Raw genomic sequence first — 10,846 nt, 5'->3', positions numbered from 1 at the left:
GTCGAAGTTCTGTGATATTTTTTATAGACTTGCAAGTAAAAATAAATACACTTAATAATATGTATATGCTATGAAAATTATTGATCACACCTCGTATTTAAGAATTTGTTACAATTAATTACAACAATGTTTGTGTATCTTTTATTCATCTAGGTTTCAAGACACCCTGTAATAGCGATAGTAGATAATCATACATCATACGTCTGTTATAGGTTTCCTTTCTTTGATGAATATGTTAAGGAATTCGAAGTTGCCGCACCCATATAATCATCATTTATTTATTATTCTTCTCATATACTCACGCTACTTGTATTTATGATTCACAGTTCATAAAAATTTGTCTTTTAAACATTTAGAAGTGGACAAAAAACTGTAATAAGTGGGTTTTTATTCCAACAATTTATTTAATGAGATTTATTTAATATAAACGACATATTTCATTATTATTTTTTTTTGTTTTTATCAATTCACAATGTAATTTGACATAAATAATATGGAATAACTTACTTTTATACTAATTTATTCAAACTAATGAAATTATTATAATATATGATTGCCAAAATCTTGTTTTTCCCTTGTTATAAAAAATTACAGCAGCAACTAGATCTCTAGACGAACTGCTAGTTCTCTCACATGGCGTGGGGTGGCGTGGTGTGTTCCTTCGACCTAAGTACTTCAAAAGGTTCGGCTATACTATTTATCGTTAGCAAAAGAATATATTGTGGAGGGAACTAATAAGAAATTAAGATATTATAACAAAAATTAAATACGGTGTAATGTAATATGTCTATTATATAATATAATCATTCATTCCCTTAGCAAAATAATGACTTAATAAAAATACATTAAACTGCTGAAAAGTTTTTTAGACGGCATTTTGTTAAGCCTAAATTCAATTAAATATCTCAATACATTGAATTATCCAGTTGTGGTATCTTCGATGATGAACTAATTCCGAAGAAATTACTTATATCAGATAAACATCAAAAGTAATTTCAGTTCCTATAAACACCGCACTGAATATTTATTTTGCCCACAGCAAGTTTACGTTGTACTTTTTTGTAGTTTTATCTAAGATAATATATTTACCTACTTTAACACACAAACTCTAATTAACTTACATTTGTTTATAATTTCAGGTTGTTGCTACTATAATTCAAACAACAAAAAATTTAGAACCAACTGAATTCTTATATGTTTCGAACTTTCAAGTAGGCAAGATGTCGGCATAGCTGATTATTATTGAACTCGGCTGTGTCTCATCAAGCCAATTTGTACTTCGATCTCATCGATAACAAATATCAAATTACTGGCAAAAATTAAACGTAGACCTCAGAGCAGGGTTGCAATTATGGAATATTGCAGCTCTACAAAAAGAATAACTATGGGAATGTAGCCTAAAATGGCTTACTAGGGTAAAAAGGCATATTAGCGATTCAAAGTTCCCGCTCGAATTTCTGGAACAGTTGGCGATATTCATACTGAATACACTCTTTACACCAACATTCACAATTACACTTTCCGACGTGCGTTTCGATAACCAAGTAATCGCCTTCAGAGGCTGAAGGTCTGCAGTCTCTAAAGACGATAACTTGTAGTTGTACGTGAGGCTCCATTGTTGAACTTTGCCTTCCTGAACTATTTTATTGGTGTGTCGTTTTTCAACAGAATTGTAGGTGAGTACTTAACAATGGATCACATTCGATGTCTTTTGTTTGTTCACTTTACTTCTTTCTTTAGATACGGTTGGAAAATACGTGATGAAAACCAATCGCCAACTGTGGGATTCACAAGGCATGGCAAATGCTATTACAACTATTCAAAATGGGATAGCCGAGGGCCTCTAAAGCATTCAAAGTACCGTTTACGTAGAAAAGGCGGCAATTCAAAGAAAATGACTAATAAGATTTGTTACCACTTTCATTCCTGAACAAGAAAAATTAGTTAATCATCTAAAACAAATCGAACAGCGCTTATTTGGAATCAATTGAAAGAAATTGCGTTTACCTATTTACGACTGGCCATAAATAAACAAATTTCCCCATCAGTTTAACAAAAGAGAAAAATTTGTTGATTTAGATTGGATTAGATGATTTTGAAGTAGAAACCATGACTTTCAATAAACCGAACATTGAAAAATTTTTTAAGACAGCAAAAAATCATTGACAAATATAAGTCAGGAAGCAATCTGCATTGTCGATGAAAGTGTTGTCGAAAATTTTCCGAAAATATCCAAACCAATTGCAGGTTGATACGATTGCCCGTGCTGAAACATTTGTTTTTTACACTAATCCGCTGAAGGATTTTCAACCTGCGGCCTTTATTTTCTCGAGGAAAAGCTGGTAGTTATAAGGAGGAAAAATTTTCCAGCAATGAATGAAATATTTAAAAAAATACAAGTGTTGGATATGGCTTTATAGTTTTTCAAAATATTCTCCATTAAGATCAATACACGTTTACGTTTGAACCAATATCCATTCCGATTGAGGTACCTCTAAAACATGATTTGAACCCATCAACCGCTTCAGGTGTAGAAAAACGTTGACCTCGCAAATTTTTTGAACAGCAGGAATAATAAGAAATCATTGGTTGCCAAACAAGGACTGTGAGGCGGATAACCCATCGCCTGTCACGATCTTTTGAAGCACCGCGATTGAATTTTTTCAGTATTTTTTTGCACCAAACGACATGAACCTTTGATGAATGCGAGTGGAACTAATACCCAAGTATGCTAATCTTACAGTTTGTCACATTACGATCTCGCAGTATCAGTTTACATAATTCATCTCCACAACGCTGTTGGTTTAATCCAGGTCGAAAGTTATAGAAAATCATCGCACGAAAATGTTCTGAAAACGTTCACCATTAAAACTGTCAAACTTTATGACGGCAACGACAGATTTGACATATTCAAAACAGTGTTGTCATACCTCAAAACTTAAATAGCAACTCCCGTTCAGTAATCCATCTAGAGATTCGCCAGTACTACTAATTTTGGACGGGCATGAAAGCAATAAAAGTTGGGGTATAACTACTCAAAACAGAATTGCATCTGTTTAAAAAATTTTTGAATTTTTATGAGTTATAATCTATCAAGGATTCCCTTTTTTAAATATGTTGCACATTAACAATAGGTTACTGACAACAAGCAATAACTTTCCATTAAAGTCAACAGTCTCATTTTAATTTGCGATTAGGCTCAACTTTGAACCACTCCTCAACTAACTTACTTTTGCTGCTACTCTCACTGTAATCTTTGAAAAGTTACTTATTATACTAGTTCCAATATTTCAACTCGATCCAAAGACCAAGTGCCACCTAAATAGGATGATTCTTAGGACACACTGCCAAAAAAACTCTAAAGAGAAAGTCTAAAAAATAGCCTAAGGAGCATTGGAGCAAATCTATCGAGAGTTTGACCAAAAGAAGATATCCATATCATGGAGAAAATCACCAGAACATTTAAAGCAGCAGAGGGATCTATTTCGACATCCAACTGAGTGAGCTGACGGACTACAATTATCCAAGTTCGAGAAACCATTTTTACCACGACCAGCAGCGAAGCAAAATATAAGAAAATACAAGAAAAAAGAAGAGAACCACCTATTAGAGATTCTGCCAATCCCTGGATGAGAAATATCACTATTAGGGACTCAAGGTCAGTTTTATTTATAGTAAGTCGCCCCTTCTTGAAAGTGCGAAAACACAAACTCAACCAATCAATGCTAGAATCGAAGGAAGAAAAAAAAGGAGAAAGGGTTCATGAAACTGGATATTGAATAAAAGGTTTGAATGAAACAAAAACGTTAAATCAAATTTTATTGACTATAACAATGGTAATAGTTTTTAATAAAGCTAACAAATGGTGTGCGGACTATCACCGAACATTCAAAAATACAAAATATAAAAAATTTGGTGTTTACTTTATCACTTCATACTAAAACTACTAAGTACCTACCTACTGTAATTATAATAATGAATCATCTACATTTTTCAAGCTTTCACCAATCTAATAGTTGACAATATTAGGAACAATAAGTTTATAAGATTCTGTATCTTATAGAATTATTGTTATCGAATATTCTGGAAAATTCCAGAGTGTTCTGAACTAAGATAATATTTGAATTAACTATTAAAGCGGTTTACGAAGGAAGGGGAGAAGTTTAAAAAAACTGTCAACATTTATCGACCTAATAGTTGTCAATATTAGGTATAATAAGTTCAAAAGGTACAAAGTACTACCATTACTTGTGAGCAGATATTTCTAGAATTCATTTCAATATGAGACAAAAAAAATATGTCAATACGTAAGGAAAATACAAGAATATCATCATACTCAATTAAATAAATATAATTATGAACAGTTTGTGAAATACAGGGTTTGATATGATATTTAATCAGAAATTTTGTATTTATTTTTCAAAATAGAATTATATCTAATGTTCTGAAAATATTGTGATTATCCTTTCCTCTGTATCTTGTTCTTTGTCTATATGACCAAGCAGATATCTAATATTCTGCATCGTTCCAGTATGTTCTGTATTTGAACCAACGAAGAGATTATTCAATAGAAGGTAAGAGGTGAATATAAGTTAACAGATGATATTAAAAAAAAACTTCAAAATTTCAAGCAGAAAGATTTTTGTGTAATAAATATTTTGGTGTCGCATTTTTATGTTAATATAAAATGGCGACACCACATTTCATTTGAAAGATTTCATTACAGAAAAATGGTTTTAATCAGTTTATTGAAATGAAGATGAATTAAATGATATGTACCACAATTAGTGATAATTATATACATTTGTACCTAAAAAACTTTTATTGGTACATGTAGGTACCAATCAGCACCATATGGAAAACCTTTTATTGTCTAATTATTTCGTTTAATTCTAAATATCTTTCGCTGAAAGAACAAATTAATACGTTATCACGCAAAAGTTAATAAAGCCACCCTTATTATAAAGAGTTGTATTTGAGAATAAACTCCTCAATTTTTATAAATTGAAAAATCTTTCTTTTTATAGCTTTTTTTGACGGAAGAGGGCTATGGGGACAATCTCGTGCGCATGTCTTTAAATGGTTCAAGCGTTTTAGTGAAGGCCGAGAGAACACTGAAGATAACCACCGCCCAGGTCACCCTATAACTGTTTCAACTCCAGAAACAGTGACCAAAATCAACCAAATTATGCGTGCAGATCATAGAATGAGCATCCGGATGATTGCCGAGGCTGTAAACGCCGATAAAAAAACGGTTAGAAAAATTTTACACGAGGAATTACACATGACAAAAGTCTGTGCGAATTGGTGCCAAAAAATCTGACTCGTAACCGAAAGCTCTTGCGTCAACGAGTTTGCCCAGATTTCCTTGACAGGTTACAGAAAGATCTGCTTTGAAAGGCACTCGATTTGAGTCGATGGAAGCGGTAAAACAAAAAATGCTTCGATCAATGGAAAGATGCGTGGCGAGGGGAGGGGAATATATTGAAGGGGAGCATCCCTTTTTCGTAACCACTCTCGTTATTTAATAGCCAGACCTCGTATACACCACCAGATTTTAATCCCTCAAATAGTACCCCAATTATATAAATTTTGTTATTTTGGCTTTATCATAACCCCTTGAGGAAAAAAATGGAAATTGGCGAAATATCAAAGCTTCGTTGGGAAATAAAAAGAGTTCAATTAGTAAAGATGATGACTTTAACTTACATGATACTTTTGGAGAATTCTTAAGATCCCGTGGATAGCACACACAAGAACTGTCCAACAACCATTCTGTATGAAAAATTGAAAATTTTTATAACCACACACAAATTTATGAAATCTTTGTTTGACTAAATAAATTATTTAAAAATAAAAATTTTTTTGATAGAATAGACACCATAGAGGACTACTCTCACAATATCAATTAATTTTTTTATCAAACTTTTATGTATGGGTTTTGCATATGGGCTAAAAATTATATCTTATTCTGACGATATGTCTGTCTATTGTATATATTTCAGAATAATAAGCAATTAATCGAGAATCGTTTATTATACCGTACTATAAAAATTTAATAAAATAAAATATGAAGTTGCATTTATATTATAAAAAGTTTCTTTTTAATAGATTGTTTTTAAATACACATGTAAAAAGATATATCCAGTATGCTCTGATCGTGTATGGAATTCATAAAAACATTTTATAAATATAATATAATTTAATGTTATAATTTCAAATTATTTTACCAATTCATCACCCTGTATATAAATGCAGATACTTTTGTAAAAGTACATTTATTGCTACATCTTGGCTCTTCCTCAATTTAGTACCACTTGTCGATTTTATTAATTCGATTTTAACATTTTTTAGTCTTTTTTGTCCTCTTGGAAGAAGTAAAATTTTCATCAAGTATAACTGTAGCGAGTTACTTTCTTGATGGCCCTCGTATAATGAAACGTTAAATTTTTAAGTATATATTCAGTACAAAAATAAACAAAATCATTGTTTTAAACTGGATTTAATAATTTTTTTTTCCTGTTGGTTAAATTAAAAATAATTGGTCCGTTTTTTAAATACAGGGTGATACAAAGAGAATTTTCTAGACTAATTTTAAAACCACATGTGAAGAGCGTCCGAAATGCTTATAATTAGTTATTTTACTATTCAGACACATATTTGATGAAGATTTTTATAGTTTTGAATCATGACTTTTCAGATTTTTTTTTTTTTTTATAAAATTGTCATTCTGACTGTAAAATAGCAAAGTATTGAATCTGAAGAAAATTAATGTAAATGTAACAATTGACGTGCTTAAATGGACCTGTCGAATTAATCGAGAAGTTGAATTCGTAAATTTGCGTTATTAGAATAACAAAAAAAATAATTTTTTTAAACCCTTATATCTTTTTCAAAAATTATACCTCTGTAAATACCCAACCCTTGCTACTTCACATGTGGCTTTAGAGTAAAACAATAAAATTTCTGTCCGTCCTATATAAAATAATACAATATTGAAAGAAAATAAACTACCAATAATTTAAAATAAAATTTTTTTATCAATAAAAAGATTTGATAAATTTTTAATTAGATCGATTATTTTGTCGGTAAGTATATAAATTATTATTTTTTTTACTACAAATGAAATCCAAAATATTTCCTTAACTAATTTCTTGAGGGGGGTAACTTTGCAAAATTGAAAAATCACAGAATAAGATGTATACAAATCTAATTGTTATACTATAGATAAATACTTATTACAATATGTTTGACTCTTCATTAGTTCTAAGGCACAAATAATAAAATATATCAAAGATTAAAAATTGCGAAATAAAAAAATTAAAGGACAAAAAAAATTATTTTAAAATATCTAAGAAGCGAAAGATAAAAAAGTATAGCTTATCTTGTTGACATCTACGGTTAAAAAAAGGCATATAAATAGGGTCTAATAATAATAAATGTGTTTCAATATAGTTTCAAAATTATTTAAATGAGAGATAAATATTTATATATAAGCGTTTTCGTAGTGGGATTGTGGCAAAATTGATCACCAAAGTGTACTAATTTTAATATATTTCCGAGCTTTCGAATATTGTACTCATTAATTAATAAGTTAAGAATTACGCTGTAATGTATTTTTAAAAAAACATCACATTAATCAACATCAAAATTCAATATTCAAATTGTCGCTTGATAGAAATATTTCTATTGATATAAATAGTAATATTTCTATCATACATAAGTCTTCGAAAACTCGGATATACATTAAAATTAGTACACTTAGTAGTTTTTTGTTTTGCCAAATTTCCTCTATTTATTCCTATATGAGCTAGATGCTTCGCTTCTTTCCAATTCATTCCTTTTCATTCAATATTCCTGTTTTAACTTTTAACTAAGGGTTGAACTGTAAATTGCCTCTTTTTGTTGTTGATTAATTCATTCAAAACCATCTTTCGAAACTTTTGGTTCTTATCATTACAAATAGTTTTTAAAAACTTTATTTATGGATTTCTAACCAATTTAAGCGATCACTAAAAATGACATTAATTATTATTAGATCAAATTCCTTTAATTTTTTTTTAATGTGAAAATTAAGAGTTTCAAGTTTGACTGATTTGAACAAACACTGTTTTCCTATCAAGATTGTTCTCAATAGATAAAAATACTATAGTATCATGTTATTACCTAATCCTAATAAATACAGTGTGTCGCATTTGAGATTAAAACACTTTATTGATATTTAAATTTTCACACGGTCATTTTAAACTATACGAGACAAATGAAATTTATTTTTAATTTATTCTTATACAAAAAAAATGTATCAATAAAGAACGTATACATACGTACGAACACTACACACAAACTGTAAATTCTGTTTACATCACCACTACACCAACATTAATAATTAAACTATCTGACACGATAACTTGTATCTGAAGATGATAACTTCGTTATCGAAACTAGTATCAGACAGTGTAGCTGTGAGTGTTGGTGTAGTGGTAGTGTAAACAGTGTATTCGGTATTAATATCACCGATAAGAAATCCCAGATGACTTATACACAAAAATTGATAAACAAGAAGTGCTTCTTGAAACATGAATGGAAATAACTAACTACCGAGGTAAATGTTAGGGTGAAGGTGAAAATTTTCTTCTGGGAGTTGAAACACACCATGACCACTACTCCAACATTCATAATTAAACTATCTGACACGATAACTTGTGTATGAAAATAACTTGGTTATCGAAACGAGTATCGGACAGTGTAAGTGTGAGTGTTGGTGCAGTGGTACTGTAAACAGTGTATTCGGTATTAATATCACCGATAAGAAATCCCAGATAACTTATACACAAAAATTGATATCCCGGAAGAGCTTCTTGAAAACATGAAAGAAAATAACTAACTAACTACTGAAGTATATGTCAGTGTGAAGTCTTGGAAAGCTGAAAATTTTCTTCTGAATGTTGAAAAACACTCTACCAACAGGATATGATAAAAAAAGGATTTTTTTCCGAAAAATAACACTAGATAAATTTATAGTATCGTTGATTATTTCATAAAAAAATAAATCAGCTTCATCGTGATCATACAAAACGAGTTTAGAAGTTATGAAACAAAATTTCAGATTTTTCTAAAAATACGAAAAAATTTATTTAAGTTAAAATTATGTAGAAAATGGTATCATGATACGAGGAGTTCGAAAACGTTTTTAAAAAAGTTTACGGGGAAAGTGCAAGTGTAAATCTTGCACCTTGCAATGGACAAGCGAAAAACTGATGGGTTGAGATTAGGAGCTTGAAAACATCTTCAATGCAGATGAAACAATGATAAATGTTCTGGTGGAAAGCAAAGTAAGGCACGTTTAACAATTTTACTCGCTGGAAACACATGACAGGTACAGAAAAACTCTTTCACTTATCAAAGAAACCTCGCTGTTTCTCAAAAAGTAAATCGCTGGCATTAAAATATGAAGCGAATACTTAAGCATGAATGACTTCTGGAAACTACTAAGCTGACCCATAAGAAAGCGACTAAAGAAATATCTTATTATTCATTTATAATAGAGCATTGGGAAATATCGGACATCCTAATATATAATCCCATGTTCGACGCTGGTATTACTGAAATTCTTAAATACATAACACTTTTAAATTGTTAAAAAGAACTAATTTCCTGTATAGATCCAAATAACCCTATATGATTGCGTAAAAATCTCCATATTAAATGCGACACACTGTATAAACAAAATACTTGTTCCTTAATATTAGTACAATCAGTATTGAACTTTCAAGGGATGCGTACCACAAAATTCAATTACAAGCTTAATGATCAAAATAAACATGCCGTAAAGAAGTTAGATACATTATCCAATTGGTTAGGTTGTTATTCTTTTCCCCCTAACTTTACCAATATATTTGCGCAGGTATCGAATATCCTGAAGTATTCTATAAATGTTCTTGAATAGAATTATGGGGGTTAAACGACAAGTTCTATTATATCTTTGATTTCTGTGAGATTATTGTATGTTTTATTATTTTTTTTATACACTTGCTGTATAATTTACTAACCGTGATAAATAAAAAAAAAGGAAAAAATATCCTAGAAGATAAGAAGTTGTAAAAGCAACTTGTGAATTCCTAGATAACAGCTGCATATCATAGATCCAGCAAAAATTAATGTAAACTATTTTATTCAAGTGAAGATGTACTATCTTCGCTTGCCTTCCAATTCTGGGTATCTTTCCTGATTTTAATGAGGCTAGATTCTCACTCATATAAAGTTTTGTGTAGAAAAAATTTTTTCCGGGGTATTCTAGGTCTAGGTGAGTCAAAGTTTCATACTGCTCTCCCTAGAATCCACATCTAATCCTTAACAAATGCTTCCTGAGCAGATGTAGCAGTTTCACAGTTCCAAAACAACATTTTGAGTGATCTAGAATGGAAAGGCGCCAGTACTTCTCCATTAGTTTCTTTTACATGAAAATTTTCTTAATTCATTCCTACTGCACAATATATCGACTGAAATAAATTACAGGTAAGAAATAGAAGTTACCAGAACAAGTTCTAATCAATTACCTGGTCTGAGTTATAAAAGCTGTTTTATAATAAAGATAGAAAAATAATTAAAAGGCAATGAAAAATATATGAATAATATATACAATTTTTTTATGAAAAAATTTAAATTTATTGAACTTTTTAGAAGCAAATAACTCGATAACCGATTGAATTACACGAATCAAAGAAGAGTAACTTTTTTTTGTAGAATTTAACGCTTTTTAATATTTTTTTATTATTTTAGTTGTAAGTTTAGGCCAAAAAAAGTTTACTTTCATTTAATTAACACAAACAAGTGTAACTAGCGCCCT

The sequence above is a fragment of the Diorhabda carinulata genome, chromosome 5, assembly GCF_026250575.1.
Source record: "Diorhabda carinulata isolate Delta chromosome 5, icDioCari1.1, whole genome shotgun sequence".
Classification (NCBI taxonomy): Eukaryota; Metazoa; Arthropoda; class Insecta; order Coleoptera; family Chrysomelidae; genus Diorhabda; species Diorhabda carinulata.
The sequence above is the reverse complement of the archived record's forward strand: the minus strand, read 5'-3'. Positions refer to the sequence as shown.